Here is an 18089-nt window from a genome sequence, read left to right on the forward strand (position 1 = left end):
ATATTGGATAACACTGGCATGGTACGTTAATTTAAATATTTAGTCGTTGGTTGTTATTCAACTTTGTGCACACCCATAGGTTATAGTAACCGCGTACTTATTAGTAAGATCGTATATCGTTCGTATGGTTTCATAGAATTCGTAGTAGCATAAACAAAACATAATGGGCGTAGTATAAACGGAACGTAATATTGGTCTTGAATGAATGGCGGGTAGTTCCATAGGTCACGTTAGCTTATACCTTGCATTTTGCAATAAATTAAATCTTGTTGATTGTTTTAGTTTGCCAGCTATGCTATAACGTTCGAAGTGAATATTTTCAGTTTAGTTTGATTTTTATTACCAGTGTAACGGATACTTGTTTGTGTTTTGACGATTTATAAATAATATACGGGGGTCGGAGTTCGGGAACGATTACGAAGAGTGAAAACGGATTATTGGGTTAGTGCGTACAATCGGAGTCGGAAGTAAGTTTCAACGTCATCATTATCCTCCTTGCGTTATCTCGGCATTTGTCACGGCTCATGGGAGCTTGGGGTCCGCTTTGACAATTAATCCCAAGATTTGGCGTAGGCACTAGTTTCACGGAAGTAAGTTTCAACGTCATCATTATCCACTTTGCGTTATCTCGGCATTTGCCACGGCTCATGGGAGCTTGGGGTCCGCTTTGACAACTAATCCCAAGATTTGGCGTAGGCACTAGTTTCACGGAAGTAAGTCTCAAAGTATGTATGTTTATAGTAGTCTGTCCCTTATACGCGTAGAAGCTGTAGGGGAATAGTACTATCATAAAAACCGGTCATGTATTTGCAACCTTTTTAGTATTACTAGCGATATGATTACCGCGTGATTTTGTAATATTTACCAGGGTTTGTAGAAGTAAATTGCAATCATGTGTGTGTTATATTTGGTAATAATTATGTTGTAAAGTAGGTGTCTATATAGTAACGTGTACAGATATGGTAGAAGTAGATAGTCTATAAATAGCGGCAGTGTGCTTGCAGCCTTCTGGTGCTACTAGTGATTTGTTTATCTGCGTGATTTTTATAATGGTTACGACATAATTATTACATTCAATTTGATTATAGAACTGAGTAGTGTATGTATGGTTTTCGGTGGTTTACTTAAATTGTAGATGTGTCCGATAAAGTTTTAGGTAGCGTTAAGTTGTTTCATTCAAACGTCCATAAATTTATCAAGTAGTTACTTTAATCGTAATATCACCTAATATAAATAAACGTAAATAAATAGTACCTATAGGATTTGAAATAAACGGACGTTGTAGGTAATTGCAATCCTTTATTTACTATATTATTTAAATTGTTTATTTCTCAAATTCTCGGTCCATGGGCGAGGAGAATCGACGAGCAGCTCTGTCAGTGGGTTACAAGTTCTCCATTCTACCAGTGTATCGTCGAGGCCTTGAGGACCCTTCTACATGGACATGCGAGGATGTTCTTGGGTGCTCCAGCCTGCGTCACGTCATCGTCCTCTTGGGCCGCCTACAAAATACATCAGGCCAAGGTTCTCCCCGTCGGCATCTAGCCAAGGCGCCGTGACTAGGACGTGTAAATGCAAAATGGAGTATTACCGAAGACAAACGGTGCGTTGGTTCTGAATTGATATTTATCTTAATCATGATTGATTTGATTTCATATTTTGTGTAAAATTTGACATACTCCCCTAGGTCATCATACTGAGCATAATCTAAGCCTGGAGCGTGCTGTAAACGGTAATTTATTATTTATTTAATTAAGAGAAGTAATTTAATATTGACGTCCCTTTTATAGTATGATTATAATTTATAATTAAATATCGAAATGATGATCACTCTAGGGTGTAAAGGTAATTCCCATATTCTTAACAATCTTATTACATTGTGCAGTATTTATAGGTTTCACGTTTTATTTTAATCGGAACTATCAAACTAAACTAATAAAATAAAATAAATAAATAGATATTATGGTACACTTTTACAGATTAGTCCTGATAGGTCGAAGGATTGTCTTGTGGGAACTCAGACAATGACTTATATATATAATATAAATACTTACATACATAGAAAATATCCCCGACTCAGTAACAAATATTTAGATATGTTATAAACACAATTATATTTCTATTTCCGGTTCACGAGCGGTTGCGAGCCTGATGCCATCAGCGACATGCAGAGCTTCACTACGGCGCTACGACGAGCCTCCTCTGCCACGGCGGGCGTCAGACGCAAGCTTCTTTACGACGAGCTACGTGCGAGCCACTCCGTCTCCATCGTCATGAGCCGTGAGATCTTCGGATAGTCGTCAGCTGATGCTAAAGTCCATGTGGTGACTTAGATGATTTGATTACTTGCGTAATAATTATATTGCGTGTTCCGAGATCTTAGGCGTGGTAGTTTTGACGTTAGGTACGTTTTATTTACTTAAATGATTAAATTGATTGCGGCATATTTGTTTAAAATTAAGACACGTGTTAAGCATATTTGTATATTTCCATTATTGCGGTTTAGCCACACACTTATTTATTAATGATAATTATTGATTTACATGTCTAGTCATTGACTGTGAAAGTAGACGTTTCTCATGACAAATTAAGTTATTCCTGACTCTATTTTGATATTACGAGACCTTTTGATCATCTGGTAAAGCCATCTGTTTGATAATTTATAATAATTGACACCTACTTCTTAATTATCATGATGACGTATTCATTTTAGATGTAAGATGTTAGGTACCATATAGTTATGTAGGCATTTACCCAAATATATTTCGTATTCAAGTTCTAATATAGCAATTCACGTCTATTTCACTATAAGAACAATATTCAAATACACACGAGTACATAATACATAGCTTCAAGCTATTCATATATCTATATTTCGCACACGTTAATTCAGCTTTGGCTGGTTGCGAATCATGAATCATTTGCAGTGCATTACAATGACATTGCTAAGGTGTAATGTTATATTTATTATTAACGCATCATTCATTAAACAGATTGGCATAGATATTTATGGTCTTACGTAAAATTCAATTTCGAGTCAGCATGATTCGCAAACAGCTATTATGCTATGAAATTCAGGAGTCATGAAATGCTATTGTGGGTGTGATATTCGATCATTCGAATTTTATACGTACCTAATTCACGTGTCATATTGAATCGTCATTTGACTGAGACTATGTTTGATACATATTTGATATAATTTTAGTACGCCCGATACGTACATTCGAAAAGTATATTATATTTATTTACTAACTAATTTGTAGTTGTTGAAACCGGTCACAGTGGCTTTATTATACAATATACACGTGGCTGTTTTAACAATGAGGTATTTTAGTCGTTATTGGAATTGTCCTTGAGTTGATTTATTCCAGCAATGACAAGGTTTTGAGATTACCCATATTTAATTATTTTAATGTTGCTAAGCAACGGTTTTCATCCACGTTGATGGAATACGTCATGTGTTTTATTATAGGGCCCGTCCTAGATGTCTAATAAATGGTCAAACCTTTGGTCTGTCCTCACAGGTATATCCTGTGCATGTGTGTGTTATTAGGGGTGTCAAGTATATTGTTTGTGTAAATTTAATATTCATACAAAACGTATACATGGCTCTCCCCTCTAGGGACTTGCTCCCGCTGAGGGACATGCTACGAGTGTCAGTATTGCTGCTCATCGGGATCTGGCGAGATCCGTATTACGGCTATGTCTTTCTAGATCCTTCTGAGACGTTTATTGTCCTCACAGGACGAGAAGTTTGGGTATTTCATTTGCTGGTATAAGCTAGCTTGTATTGGAGTCAATGTAATACTCAAATGATTGGTGGTCTGTTTATCTTAAATTTTATTAGACAACTAAACGACATTGAGGATTGCTTCGGTATGACTCGGTGTTGGGGACAACCAACCGTGTTTTATTTAGTATGATTCAATCTGGACTTAAACCGTATTTTACATGCTTAGCCTTTCTTATATTATTGGGTAAAGGTAATAAATCCCTATTCAACTGGCTCGTAGCTATTTAGTGTATTTAAATGATTTGCAAATTCGTATTTAAGTGTAAAGAAATAAAGGAATCGTTGGTTTCAGGATGTTATAAGTCAGTCTTCTATTATTGTTGTGTTTATGGTCTCTCTTGGGCACTATTTGTCTATTAAAAATTTACTATAAGTCACTGTTATTGTATCTTACTGGTTTGACTTATACGTGAGATGCTTCACCACGCAATTAAAGGTTTGGGTTTTGGTGTGGTTTTGGTTATTTACCGAAAACTATTGTAGCCAAATACACGCCTAAAAATATTCGCACCGTCGAGTAAATGGCGAACTCATTATGGTTGCATGATCGATATTATCACCCAAGGGTTTGCAAAATTGCAAGTTACTATGTAACACACCCGGGTTAGGTAGGGCCCATGATGATTGTATTTGTATATAATATCTTTCTGGTAGCGTGTGGAGTGATTCACGTAGGACTTTGCTTGACATAGTTGTCTATAGAGATGACGTAGGCATAGTAATTTTATAAGAATCACAACCTGGCTTTATGGTAGAATGCAATCAACCATTCTTTTGTACATAATATAATTACAAAGATTGAATTACGGTCAGTCCCCTTCCCAATCGTCCATATATTTATATACACATTTTCATGATATTAATCATATGACCAATGTTAACATGTTATTGATGTTGATATTAACATTTAGATTCGATAACAATTTAGTTGGTTGAATTTCTAAGGTTTTATTTAATGGTTAAATCACATCAAAATTTCCTACAATAGCATTTTATAAGCAGGAATAATGGTTATAATATTATTTTGTCCTCGAATTTCATGAAATATTATGAAATTCCGTATTAACGTCTTATTCAACTGGCTTAATTTAATAAACAGTTGTATTTTACTTTTGCGCGATGTTACAGGTGCATAATGAAATGGCTGATCTCATGATATCAAGGGCAATGCTTATATTATTGTCTTGTTTATGATCGTTCATGGGTGCTCATGTCACATACTTACTTACTTACTTATTTGGTCCCAGTTTCAGTACTCGATAGTCTGAACCTTGCGTGAAGTATTCCATGTAGGCGACGGGTCTACGGTATTGCAGACGGTGCGGGTCCAAGTGACTATAATACCATACGTATGGATACGTTCACGTAGGGACTTGCGGCTCCGACATATTAACAGCACCCATAGTAACGATATATGCATGATAATTTTAAAAGATCTCAAGGTTTGCTTAAAGTTGACTGCAACCAGCTATTTTATATAACGATATAAGTTTATTTTTAATATAGTCGTGATAAGCCAGATTTATCCATCGATTTTATGGATTTTATGACATATTTGTGTTATTGATACTTCAATCAAAATAAACACTAATCTATTTTATATATTAGCTGAAGAATATTTCAGTGCAATATATTTTAGAAGTATATAAATCTGAGTCCATCTGGTTTTAATTAAGTTATACTTCATTCGCGTAATGTCTCAATGATACCATAATGAAATGGCTGATCTCATGATATCAAGGGCAACGCTTATATCATTGTCTTGTTTATGAACGTTCATGGGCACTCATGTCATATATCATACTTTTATGTCCCGGTTTCAGTACTCGATAGTCTGAACCTTGCGTGAAGTATTCCATGTAGGCGACGGGTCTACGGTATTGCAGACGGTGCGAGTCCGAGTGACTATAATACCATGCGTATGGATACGTTCACGCTAGGGAATTGCGTCTAGACATATTCGTAATGCCTATGAACGACTTATGCATGATAATTTTATGAGATTTCAAAGCTTGCCTTAACGTTGACTGCAACCAGCTATTTTATTTAAGGATATAAATGTTTGTTGGCCTAATCGTGATGAACCAGATTTATTCGTCGATTTTATCGACATTATAACATTTATAACATACTTATATGTTATTCAACTTCAAACTCAACAACGCTAACATATTTTAAGTATTATCTGCGTAATTTCATCTACTTTAATTTATTTATTTCCCAATTTGTCTTCCCAGGTTAATTATTTAATATCTTCATGGTTTTCTTATCATAATATCTCCCACAATAGCATTTTATAGAATCTAAGTTTCGTTGATTATGCCATACAGTTAGGAGTATTGAATTATATTTTGTTTGTAATTAATAGTTAATTAAATCACCTTTAAGATACGTATTATGCTTGTTAGAACATATCATTGTCTATATCGCTAACATGTCTCACACCTCAGGAACTTGGTTACTAGTTTCCATAACGTTAGTCCATATTACCCTAGATGATTTTGTCATATATTGTTTATGTATTTTAATATGCTTTACTTCTTTATCCATAACATATTTTATTATGCTTGTGTACAGGTTAAACTTGGGCAGTCAGGTTTTTGTTTCCGTCTACTTTTCCTGACGTAGGGACTTGGCTCTAGTAATGAAGGCGGTGTATTCAAATAGGTCCTAATCAGACTTAATTGAATACAGAGTTATAGTAATTATTTCTGACAAAATATAAATGATTATAGATACAATAAATCGAAATGTTTTAGTATCCAATCTTTTGTTTATTTTATACTCCATCCTCGTAGCTTACACCCTCGTAGCTTACATATCTAATTAATATAATTTTAACTTTGAATTAATGGTAAGTATTAAAGCTTGAGTAGAGTCAATAATTTTATTGAAGTAGCTTTCTATTAGTTCTTTGAGCTTACCCTGGGTAAGACGTTACAGTGAGTATGTCGTTTTCTATAAAATAATTGCGGCATGAGCCCAAATGTTTTATGCCAAACATAGCCCTGATACAACGCTTCTGTGTTATAAATAAGGCATCTTTATCAATGCTGTTTCCCCAAACTACAAGTCCATATCGTAAAATTGAGTTTACATAACCATTATAGGCGAGTATTGCTGCCTGGGTTGAAACAGTTTGGCTAATTCGTCTAAGTGCAAAGATAAAACTATTTACTTTAGATCTGACATTGGCGGCATGCGCCGTCCAATCACAGTGGCTGTCAATGATTATACCTAAAAATCTTGTATTTTGCACCTCTTTTACCACTTCACTACCTAGAATAATGTTTAATTTTTGTGTATTTCCTCTTGCTGTACTGAACTGAATATAGCTAGACTTATTTACATTTACTTTTAAGTTATTCACGTTCAACCACTCTACTGTGCTAACTAACGCCCTGTTTATATCATCATTATAAGTTTTCATATTTTCACATTTTACAATAATAGATGTGTCATCTGCGTACAGTAGGCAATCATCGAAACTTCGGAAGCTCATCTGTACTGAAAAACGTCGTACGATACACGTGCGAAAAGGAAATTCGCAACTCGTGTCGATTTAAAACACTCCCTTCGGTCGTGTTTTAATTTATCGCCACTCGTTTCGAACTTCCTTTTTTACGCACTTGTATCGTAATGTACTATTCCAGTACAGATGGTGTTTTTTTACGCACTAGTGCGAGAAGTGGTTCATTATATGCCAGGTCGAAACTTCGGAGGCTCATCTGATTATCCAAGGAATTCGTACATAGGTATCATTTTTCCTTCCCTTTGCCCTTAAAGTTCAAGTATCCTAAATAATTCGACTGAATCATTATTATACTTTAGAACATAAAGGTGGGGGCTGGGGGGGCCACATCTAGCGTCTCGCGAGCGTAGCGTCGGGCCAACTGTATGGCACAAACGACCTGACGCCGCCTCGGCGCGGCTTCCATACTTTTTCCATACAGTTGGCCAAATTCCCGAACTAATCCATTCCCATACATTTTATGAAAATATTCCGTTTCACGTGAGCCGCTTTCCTACAATTTAATTAAACCCTTTGTCAGCGCTGAAAGTTCGGTCGAGTTCCAAACGCCTCACGAGTTCAGGATGCACGTAGTTATCGTTATCTCACTTAAAAAAAAAGTTTATTTGCCAAAAAGTGTTACAAGTGTTTTACCTTTGACCACCACACTAAGGCCACTGTCTCGTGGAGTCAGTCCAAACATTACCATTTACGTCTACATTTTTCCTACGCTGAAGAAACAATTCTAAAGACTTACTTTATTACATTTATTATCTCCGTACAGTGTGCGTAGCCGAATGAACAAACGCTCACGAAACGCTCACGATGATATCTCTTTCGTAGATTTATCTCTATCGCTCTTGCCGACAACGAAATGGCGACAGAGCCAGACTGCGTTTCGGTGGCGTTTCGCGTCGCAGAATTGCCATTCGGCTACGGGGCCAGATAGGCTAGCTGGGTGCGTAGACATACATACATACATACATACAACATACAATCACGCCTGTATCCCATAAAGGGGTAGGCAGAGCACATGAAACTACTAAAGCTCAGGGCCACTCTTGGCAAATAAGGGGTTAAAAGAAAACGAAACTATGGCATTGCAGTGACAGGTTGCCAGCCTCTCGTCTACACCACAATTTAACCCATATCCCATAGTCGCCTTCTACGACACCCACGGGAAGAAAGGGGGTGGTGAAATTCTTAACCCGTCACCACACAGGCCAAGACAAGGTGCGTAGACAAGTTGCAAATATTAGCGCGCAAGCAAGCTTAATCTGTCTCTCCGTCACTATAGTTTTCATGGCTACCACACCTCGGACACTGGCGAATGGCGATCAAATATATGAAAGAGGCGCGTTCTTACACAGAGTCTAAACTCGTGTAGGTGAATGCGTACTATGCGTGCATGAGTGAAATATGACAGGTCGACTGTTCGCGTTTTTGACAGGCGGTAACTGTGAGGTAACCGAGAGGGTGTGATGTGGGACGTTGAATCAAACGACTGTCTCGGAGTATAGAGTTATAATGTGTAGAATAACATATGTAACATGCTTATATAGTCTAGAGAGGTGGGGCGTATCACACACTACAAGGGGGTGGGCAGCACTTTCAGCGGGGAGCGGGAGTGACCATACTGTACGATAGGACTTTTTATTGTACTGTGGCAATACTAAGCCAAGAAGCGCTACCTCAAAATAAATCCATAACTAACTTACAATTTTATGATTCTAAAGTATACTTTAAGTACTATATATAGCTGATTTTCAGAATTATTTGGTTTTGAGAAAACTTCGCAGTGCAGTATTTACTAGTCTGAATCCAGAAGTGACTTTTACCTGCACTATGCAAGCCGTGACAACAGCGAGCGCGAGCTCTATTTCAATTTCGCTTTACCAGTGTTTAATCGCTTCAGGGCTCAGGACAAAACGATTTTAAACAACTATATTAAGGTATGTTTGGGATTTAAATAAAACTATGAAAGTTTTGTGAAACTCGAATATTCTTCTGTATGTGGCAAGCTAAGTATATATTTTATTTTATTTATGTTATTTAAACTTTGTTTAATGACGCCAATTTATAAGTATAGCTATATAAATATCTATCTTCTTATCTTAATTTATTATCTCATCTTAATTTATTATTAATATCCTCATATCATATTCATATTATAGTATAAATCTCTCACACACTAACACATACATACCCGTACATTCAAGTAAATACTCGTACGTACACGCAGCTCAGTGTTGATACCAAATTATTTGAATTTAAATATATTACGTTACACAAAAAATAAAAAATGTTATTTGTAAGCTCTTTGTACTTCCTTATGCAACTCGCTCTACGAATTGTATAGTTTTATAATATAGGTTAAGGCACTAGTGCGATGAAACTGCGTCCTGTAACACAGGGTTTCCTAGCTCAGGACACAGGGTCGCGATTTTCTGTAATTGTTAATTTATATAATAAACTTTTTTCATTTTTTTTTCATTTTTCATTTTCATATTTCATGACTTCTTATTTATGCTGGCTGGCTTCTTGATTTCAATTTGAAACAAGTGATATAAGAAAAAATGACAGTCGAGATTTACCCGCTTACCTTACGTAAAATATTGTGCTTCCATAAAAATGATATTAGGGCCACCGGAGTTTGCGTATAGTGGGTTTAATGTCGTCTTTTGAAAATATCTTCGAAACGGATCCTTATAGAATTATTGCAACCCTCTAATTTCAAAGTATGGTCACCGAACTTTAAATTTATACTGCTATCATACGCATTTAACCAACCAGACTTAACATACTGTAACATAACTTACGTACAAATCAAAACTTAAACGCGAAGTACAACGCAATTTTGCCAAACAATAGCTCTTTAATGAACTCGCTTGAAACAATAATTACTCAGAATCGAAACTGGAAACAGCTGTCCAAACAAAATGCAACCTTACGACTCTTGGTAATTGGCACTTACGACATTATTACCAGTTCCATCTTCACGATACTAAATTAATATGTGGTGGAGACGCGGATGAAGATAAGTATTCGAGTAGTATTGGCACGAAGTGCTTTGCCTCTTTTTCTTATGCGCACTGCCAAGGATTGGAATTATTTGCCGGCGGCTATATTTCCGAGCTCATATAACCCGGAAACCTTCAAATCAAGAGTGAAAAGGCATCTTCTGGGCGAGCTCACTCCATCGTAGGCCACATCTTTCCCTTTGGCTAGCCTGTGGCCAAAAGTAAGCCCATTTACAATAGCAAAAAAAAAGTTTTACCGCACGGTCTGGTAAAGGCTCTCTTGATTTTAACTATAAAACTCCCGTGAGACTCATACATATTTAAAAATATTTTAAGCGGGTTACTCACGTATTAAGTCGATATAGCGTCTAACGCTATATCGACTTAATGTTTCGGTCCAATTTCGAGGACCTTTCTCAAAATTTTCTACTTTCTCGAAATTGGACCGAAACATGTCGAACGCTATATCGACTTAATACGTGAGTAACCCGCTTAAAATATTTTTAAATATGCTCTCTTGATTGTTCGTAAATGGCATTCGGCTACATAAAATAGCATTTTATCCATAAAAGTGCAAATGATTTCATACAAATTTTAACTTGATGCCTAACGCCGTGGCTTGCGTGGGCGACGGTCGCGCGATGGTCGCGCGACGGCGATGCGACGCATTCGAAATCAAACCTTATCGATATGGAAGTATAACGCCGTGGCTTGCGTGGGCGACGGCGATGCGACGCATACGAAATCAAACCTTATCGATATGGAAGTATGAGACGCGACGGCGACGGTCGCGCGACCGTCGCCCACGCAAGACACGGGGTGAGACTCGACGGAGACGGTCGCGTGACGGTCACGCAAGACACCGCGTTAATCTGGCTGGTATAATTGACAATTAAATTATGATATTTAATTAATAATAAAAATTGTATGCATGATAATGTTTAAAAAATGTATTATTGATTTGGAGTATTTTCCTGAGTTGGTGTGGTTAATTTTTTTTGTTTCTCTCGATGGCAAAATTTGTTTAAAGTACGTGACTTGAAACCTCGCAACGCTGAAGTTTCCACATTCTGAACCACTCGCTACGCTCGCTTGCTCGGGTATCATTATTGGCACGTGCGGTATGAGAAATGTTGTTAACACCCGAATTAATTTGGCTGGTCATTCCGAGCTTAAAACACTAAAATATTATGATTTGTAAGAATCAGGTCTTCTGTTTCCATTTCAGTAAAAATTGTAAAAACGTTCAGTTGTGCCTCTCCGCTACTCCATTTATCGCCGAAGCCAACGTTCCACGTTGTAACATTTTAAACGTGCAAATAGCTCTGTTCGGTTTTAACGAACTTTACGATGTTAAAGTGTTAAATACCGGCACTGATTGAGTTTCGCGAAGATACCAACTACACTTTACGAACAGGAAAACCTTTTACTTGAAGCCTTCAAAGTAAGTACGATTTCACATATATTTTTGTACGCTATATCTATTGCATTATACTCTGTACTTTTGGGTATTTAAAAGATCGTAAACAAATGATTTGTACATTTTCGGGTAGTTATAACATTAAATTTGTTGGTTAACCAACCAAATTCAAAAACCAAAGCGGATCTGTCACTGTACGACCTATTTTCAAACTTCTTATTTTGGTGTAGTGATGTTTTCATTTCGCCTTAACTGACATAAGGAGCCTTTTGAGATTAATTTTGTTTACATTTACTTAATTAAAGACTTATACTTATACCTACTTATATTCGAAATAAAACACAAAAGCAATTTAAAATATACAGCAAAAAAAATTGCCGATCGCTTTATACCTTAATAAAATTGCAGAAACAGTCACATCGCCTAACGTTTCAAGGAAAAACAACAGTTAAAGGGAAGTCATATCGCTTTGGCACAAAGTCCGTCAGGCTGCTGGAAATTTAAATTTCGAATACTGGGAACGGGGAACGTATAGGTAAGGTACTCTGGCAAACCCATTTTGAAAGTGGAAAAAGGTAGCTATTAAAAATATCGGTTTGGAGTTGCTACTTTCCATAGAAAATTATATTTTTGAATCATCAATGAGGTCCTACGATTAGTGAAATCATTTTCACGAAATACACACATACTTACGATACTGAAGATTTTACAGCAAAGATAAAAAACTCATTAAAGTTTTTCGGTACTTAACAATCTGAAAAAAAAACATAAAAAAGTGAAAATGATGACATCTAAAAAAAAAGCAAAAAATAAGTGTTTCCGCCCGGGATCGAACCGGGGGCCTTCTGCGTGTTAGGCAGATGTGATAACCGCTACACCACGGAAACTTGGCAGTCGAGTGCGAAATTATGCAACAGTAGCTCTTGTCTTAATTTTCTACTTTGGTGAAGGGGTTACTACATGTGCTACATAGAGTATTATTGAAGGTCTCACTCATTACACTACTCACTACACTGTCAAGGTCACGAACACAGTCAATGTTTGTTCCTTTAATTACACTCATTTTAATTAAATAAGACTCAGGTATGTTCAAAGTCTTAAAAAAGCAATAACATATATTATGTATCTCTACACATGAGTAGTTCACATTGTAGGTGCTATATTTATATTACATAATAATATACTGTACCTGCGCAAGTTTCAAGACAGTTTGTACGCAGGGTTGTCAACTGAATCAATTATCTATTTTCATATCACGATTCACGTCGGTGGCAAACAAGCATACGGTCCGCCTGATGGGAGGCGGTCACCGTTACCTATGAACGCCTGCAACTCAATGGGTGACATTCGCGTTGCCGATCCATTAGAAACTTGAATTTATCTGAGGCAATTTTAAACAATTTCAAACTCCGACTCAAAAAGGTGTATATTAAATTTGACGCCAATCAACTGTTGCATCGGCTGTCCTGGCTGATGGATGGACTGATTTTGATGCGGTTTTTTTGACGACTAATGGAACTTTTTTGATTATCTAATAGGTCCAAATTTAGGGTTCTGAAACGATTTGTCTATGTATACACGTCGTCTTTTTAGGGTTCCGTAGTCAACTAGGAACCCTTATAGTTTCGCCATGTCTGTCTGTCCGTTAGCACTAGAAAGCTGAAATTTGGTACCAATATGTATATCGATCACGCCAACAAAGTGCAAAAATAAAAAATGGAAAAAAATGTTTTATTAGGGTACCCCCCCCACATGTAAAGTGGGGGCTGATATTTTTTTTCATTCCAACCCCAACGTGTGATATATTGTTGGATAGGTATTAAAAATGAATAAGGGTTTACTACAATAGTTTATTGATAATATTAATATTTTCGGAAATAATCGCTCCTAGAAGAAAAAAAGTGCGTCCCCCTCCCCCCCCCCTCTAACTTTTGAACCATATGTTTACAAATATGAAAAAAATCACAAATGTAGAACTTTATAAATACTTTCTAGGAAAATTGTTTTGAACTTGATCGGTTCAGTAGTTTTTGAGAAAAATACGGAAAACTACGGAACCCTACACTGAGCGCGGCCCGACACGCTCTTGGCCGTTTTTTATCCTACTTTACAATGATAATTTACTATATATGAAAACGGTCACATTGAGCAACTTTTTCTACGGCACCAACCACAACATTTTGGCGGAACTGAAGTTCAGTACTAGCTTATACCGGCGGCTTCGCTCGCGTTACATTTGAAGATTGCGGAATGCACCATACAAAATTCCACCCTCGATTTCAGGGAAGTGGAGGGGGTTGGAAAGAGACAAAAAGTAGCCTATGTCACTCTCCATCCCTTCAACTATCTCCACTTAAAAAATCACGTCAATTCGTCGCTCCGTTTTGCCGTGAAAGAAGGACAAACAAACAGACACACACACACTTTCCCATTTATAGTATTAGTATGGATGAACAATATTCATATTTTAACTTCTGATTAGCAGAAACGTCTGCAATCGATGCCATTAGGCTTAGAATAAATTTAAAAGTGGAAAATCGCAAATTCTTGCCGGTAACTAAAACAATTTTTAAAACTGTAGTTGCCATGGCAACCCTGTAGGAGTTAATGATCAGGTAGAAGCCTGAAGTTTGAGCTTACAATAAACTGGGGATTAGGGAGTTCGCAACAATTAACTACCAACTTAAACGCGTAAACTGTAAACTGGGAAGTAATCTCACTTGTGCCAACCCTAGCTCTGTACTTGGGGAACACTTATATATTAAGTAGGTAAAATTTGAGGCTTTTCTTGTTCTTGATTTTTGTCTTCCTTTCATCCTCTGACGCAAGACTTCTAGTCAAAATAGCATAGATTGAATATAAGAAGATCATACCATCCCATACATTAAAAATATTAAAATGCGACAGCCTAGAACGCGCATACACTACACCACATGTAGATGGCGCCACAATAAAAGGCCTTGTAGCTTTCGATTATACTTGTAGATGGCGTTAAGTGTCACTTTTGACATAGATTTATAGCTCGAAAGTGACACTTATCGCCAATCTACAATCGATGGCAACAAGGCATTTTTTGTGGCGCCATCTATGTGTGGTGTAGTGTATGCGCGGTACTTACCTACTGTTAAATCTGTTACATATAACTAATATACTTACACGAAGCGGAATAGGTATACGTTTTTAAGTTTTTATTTTCTCTTTTCAGGTAAGAAATTAGAGTTGTCCATCCGCTGTGACTACTTACCACCAGGCGAACTGTAGGTAGGAGAAGGTACGGTATACTTGTCAGCCAGCGATGTGTTTGTATATTTACTGAAATATTATGTGTTCCAAATAAAAACAAAAAAATATACATTTAGGTAATTCGCTTCGCAACTTTTGCGTATGTAGGTACTAATTAGCCACAAAAGATCAAAGGCTTTCTCATTATCACTAATAGATATTTCTAGATATCAATGTATTAATTTATCTAACTTATTGGCCGAGTACGCCCTCTATTATTTATCTTTGAATTATTTATGGTCTCATTAGCCAATCAATTGGCAAAGTGATCAGAAGTAATAAATAAGAGTAACGATAGTAGTGGTTATTTTCGTCGATGGACATCAAGTTTCCGTGGTGTAGCGGTTATCACATCTGCCTAACACGCAGAAGGCCCCCGGTTTGATCCCGGGCGGAAACACTTCTTTTTTTTTTTTTTTTTTATTGTACATGGTGTTTTGGAAATATAATATTTCCAATTTTTTTTATTATAAATGTGATATCATAGCACTACTAAGTTTGTCTGTTAAAGCGATTTAATATAATTCAATCAAGTTTATATGAAAAGTTTTTATAATTTTTGTGATCTAAATTAAATCGTTTCCTTTCATGTTCGTTTAGGGTTTCTTTTATTATTCCTTCAAAACAGCTAACATTGTTATTTTGGTATGCCCCTGTGTAAAGAGGTCTAATAAAGGACTTGGATTTTTATTAAGATAAAAATATTAGACACCCACACAAGATTATTTTGAATATTTTCTTCTTAATTTTTTTTTTGATGATGTATTAAATAGATACAATTAATGATTATCATTTAACAAAACGTGTTACTCATATCTGCAAAATATTCTCCTTTGCAAATAAAATTATCAATAATATAAACAATATAAATTATTATCAATGTACTTTCTGCAAATATAATGCATAAAATAAAAGAAAAGCATCAAAACATTTTGCTTAACTAAACGTATTCTTGCAATAAAATGCACTCCGCCATTGCCTCTCTTGTGAGAAAATGAGTTATTTTCCTCTCGCCTAGAGATACGTCTCTCGCAAATTGGTCTCGGCACTTTTACATAGTAAATTGACGTAATCTCTCCTCCTAAAGTGCCTTATTAGCTCGTGTCGAGAATAAATTGTGTTTATCTAAAATCGAGTTGTGCGGACGAGGAAAACATGTTACGACATGTTTTGAGTGAGATTTTTCTTGGCACATTTTTACAAGCAAAACATGCTATAAAGAACATTTCCTTAGGTATTTAAAGATCGTGAGTGAATATTGTGTCAGCCTGCGAGTGAAACTACTTTAAAATCTGACTGCTATAAATTATAGGTTTGGTCGCTTTTTGTGATGTGAGTTGGGGCCTAGTAATCTTTGGGAACCACTGTCATGGATACTGTTTCAAGTGTAAATACTTGTCATGATTATGTATTTTATACTCGTTAATTATAATTATTATTCAGAAAACAATGGTATGGCGCTCCGTTAGTTAACACAGAACATTAAAAAAATAGTTATTTAAAAAAAAAATAGTTTAGGGGGCAAAGTTGTTGTTTAACCGCACGTGGCAATATTGATACCCGAGCAAGCGAAAGATTCCAACATTGAACCGTGAGCGTAGCGAGTGGTTCAAAAAGTGGAATCTTGAGCGTTGCGAAGATTTCAAGGGTTTAAAGGGGGTTAAACAAATTTTGCCACCGAGTGAAACACAACATTTTTCACCACACCAACACAAATAAAATACTGATGCTGACTATAAAACATCAAACTAAATCAAATCTATCAATTTATTCAATATTTTTGATTCAAAATCATCATTTATAGGTAAATTCTACCATCAAGTTAAAATTTGTACGAAATTACTTTGCACTCTTGTGGATGTCATTTTTCTATCTGTTTTCGAATAGTTTGCTATTCAGAGAGAGCCTTTACCAGTTGGTGTGGTGAAAATTAAATTGTTTCATGGCGTTTGTATTAAAAGTAGGTATGTAGTTACAGTTACATTAAATGCAGATTCCTGTTACACTTCTTAACAGTCAGTAGCACAGTATAGTAAAGAGTACTATCGTACAGTATGGCCACTCCCGCTCCCCGCTGAAAGTGCCGCCCATCTCCTCTCGGTTACCTCACAGTTACCGCCTGTCAAAAACGAGAACTGTCGACCTGTCATATCTCACTCATACAAGCGTGGCACGCGTTCACCTACACGAGCTTAGACTGTGTGCTAGGAACGCGCCTCTTTCATATATTTAATCGCCAGTGTCCGAGGTGTGGTGTCAGTAACGTTTTTTCACGTGTCTGATCCACTAAACATTTATTTCTGTTACGCTGGTCCTTAAAACCCTTTAACGGAACCCATTAGAGCCCGTCCACATTATTGGGCCGAGTAATGGCAGCAAAGGGAAGTACTTAATGTAAACAGGTAGTCCCCCGGCGATAGGTGGAGACTGCGCACAAAGCTTTTGATGGTTAGGAGATATTCGCAACAGCCCTTTGCTCGCTGTTAATATGAATAACCACAACATTTAAATTTTGACAAGGAACCTCGACATAGCGGGCCGATTATCTAAGGGATCATCCACACTCATGAGACGCATGTCTTGCGGCGCGCAACGGACGTCTCCGCTACACCTCTCGAATGTAATGCAAAAAACGTCTCCTCAGTACATTTTGTATAGGAAGGACGTAATAAGCGCCTCCAGGCGTCGTGGCGCGCGCCGCGATGCACGAGGAGACGTTTTTGAATTACATTCAGGCGGCGCGGCGGAGACGTCCGTTGCGCGCCGCAAGACATGCGTCTCATGAGTGTGGATGGTCCCTAAGGTACGCTTAGGTCAGCTGAGGACACTCCCAGCTTCCAAAACCAAAAGTTGTAACTGTTGGGAGTTATAAAACTTATAAACACCCAATGAGGGCTGACGCAAATTCGCCGCTAGAGGCGCCAGTGTAGATGGTATCAAATGTGGGTTGATCGAATAGTAAAATAAAACCGGCCAAGAGCGTGTCGGGCCACGCTCAGTGTAGGGTTCCGTAGTTTTCCGTATTTTTCTCAAATACTACTGAACATATCAAGTTCAAGACAA

The 18089-nt window shown here is 37.0% G+C and overlaps 2 non-coding genes across 2 annotated transcripts; one reads left to right on the forward strand and one right to left on the reverse strand.

The window, feature by feature from the left end:
• Window positions 1-12558: 12558 nt before the first annotated feature.
• Trnav-aac lies at window positions 12559-12631 on the reverse strand. Its single transcript has one exon. It is a non-coding gene; the product is annotated as a tRNA-Val (tRNA).
• Window positions 12632-15353: 2722 nt separating this feature from the next.
• On the forward strand, window positions 15354-15426 carry Trnav-aac. Its single transcript has one exon. It is a non-coding gene; the product is annotated as a tRNA-Val (tRNA).
• Window positions 15427-18089: the final 2663 nt, after the last annotated feature.

This window comes from Leguminivora glycinivorella, chromosome 4, assembly GCF_023078275.1.
Source record: "Leguminivora glycinivorella isolate SPB_JAAS2020 chromosome 4, LegGlyc_1.1, whole genome shotgun sequence".
NCBI classification, from domain to species: Eukaryota; Metazoa; Arthropoda; class Insecta; order Lepidoptera; family Tortricidae; genus Leguminivora; species Leguminivora glycinivorella.